Genomic DNA, 2,208 nt, shown 5'->3' with positions numbered 1-2,208 from the left:
AATATTTTGATGTTTAATTTTTGGTATAGGTTTTGGGGGAATTTTTGGTATAGGTTTTGGGGGAATTTTTGGTATAGGTTTTGGGGGAGTTTTTGGTATAGGTTTTGGGGGAGTTTTTGGTCGTTTAAGTGCTTAATTTTATAGTGCCAACTCACAACAAGTCATCTCAATGCACTTTGAAATCATTTTAGTTGAACCATGTACATTCCAATTAGTTAACAGTACAATAAGCTTAGTTAATTATTAAAGTAGTTTAAACAGTTTGTACCAAAGGAAACCCAGCAGACTGCATGGAGTCATTGACTTACAGCAGTCACTCCTGCTGACCAGCAGGGGCGACAGCAAGTTTCTCGTGTTGAGTCGTTGACCTTACAGCAATCCTTCAGACCGAACATGGATGTAGCGATAGTTGAGAGGAAGAAACCTCCAGCGGAACCAGAACCGGGCTCAGACCCAGCAGCCATTTGCCACGACGGACTGGAACTAAGAGAAGACAGAGCAGAGACAACAGGTCAGCTGGTCTGGAGAACTTTCTACATTCATGGAAGTGGAACGTTAACAGGAGAGAGAGAATGGTTAGGTGATGGCAGCATCATGCCAGCCAATCCCCTCCTGCAGGAAGGAACCACAGCCAATCAGAAAACCAGACCAGATGGAGCTTCTATGGAGAGGAAAACAGAAAACAAAAAGTTAACCATTGAAATACATAATGAAGTAGAAAAAGAAAATGAGAAAAGTGACAGATTTGTTCTCCAGTAATCTAACCCTACACCTGCATAATTACACACATAGAGCAGGATAATCTAAACCAGTCCAAGATCAATAAACATTCAACACTGAAACATTTAAAATATGTACAATAAATAAACCAAAACAACAAATAAAAATTATGAAGTCTCTAAACAAAATTGTTTTTCAATTTCACTGAAGACTTATCCAGTTTTTTGTAGAAAAAGAAAAACTGAGCTTGTTAAATGTTTCAAGTTCTGTCATTTTCCTTCCATCCACTGGGGGGCGATGAAGGTCTTATCCATCCTTTGGTGAAGGTCCAGGAGGATTCCTGAAAGAAAACAGACGGGTGCAGATTTCATGTCAAAACCTTTAACTTAATGTTCAAAAACATTCTGAGTCAAGTGTGATGCCAATACCTGTTGCATTTCTTGAGGAAGACTGCAGATGCCGATGAGGTAAGGTCACTGAGGTCATCCATCAATGAGGAAGAGGGAAGTGATGAAGGTCTTCTCTGTCCTTTTCGGCGGCGGGGGCCACGAAGGTCTTCGCCGTCCGTTGGTGAAGGTCCAGGATAGTTCCTGAAGGACAACAGACGGGTGCAGATTCATGACAAACCCTTTAACAACTCAATGTTCAAAACATTCTAAGTGTTATGCCAATACCTGTTGCATTTCTTGAGGAAGACTGCAGATGCCGATGAGGTAAGGTCACTGAGGTCATCCATCAGCAGGGGAGAGGGAGGTGATGAAGGCCTTTTCCGTCGGTCAATGGGGGCGAAATTGGAGACTAAAACAAGATGAAGCAGAAGGATTCCTGAAGGACAAGACCGGTGCTGGTTTTAAGTCAAAATGGAGAAGTGGATCAGGAAGCATCTGCCTTACCTGCTCACCTGGGAACTCTTCCAGGGTTTCCTCCAGAAAACCTGCTGAGCGTGCTGGTAGGGTCACTGAGGCCATCCATCAGCAGCGGGGCGATGAGGGTCTTTCCATCCATCAGTGGGGGTGGGGGGGTGATTAAGGATGAAATTAGATGAAAAGATGACCCAGGTGGATTCCTGTAGGACAACAGGACAGGAAGACAACAGAATAGGTGTAGGTTTCAAGCCAAACCCTTTAACTTGGCAAATTTTAAAGAAATGTTCCCTTTTCAAAAACTCGTACTTGTAAAAATCACTATCAGCAAAATACCTGCAGCATTTCTTGAGGAGGACTGCCAAGCCGATGGAAGGGTCACCGACGTCATCCAACAGCAGCAGGCGAAGGCCTTTTCCGTCTGTCAATGTCAGGTACAGTCGGCCGTCGGTCATCTGAAGGAATTTTTCCCTATGTGTCGTTGGTCTTTGTCGTCATTGCTGTTCCACACATTTACTGTGTTGTCCTGGTTGCTGTACCCAGTAGCAACCAGGACATATAACCTACCGTGTTTTTCCTGAATGGAATAACGAACTGCTACGTTGTACTCCATTACCAATTTCCT

This window comes from Poecilia formosa, unplaced genomic scaffold (assembly GCF_000485575.1).
Source record: "Poecilia formosa unplaced genomic scaffold, Poecilia_formosa-5.1.2 Scaffold170, whole genome shotgun sequence".
Taxonomy (NCBI): Eukaryota; Metazoa; Chordata; class Actinopteri; order Cyprinodontiformes; family Poeciliidae; genus Poecilia; species Poecilia formosa.
Note: the sequence above shows the minus strand (reverse complement) of the source record.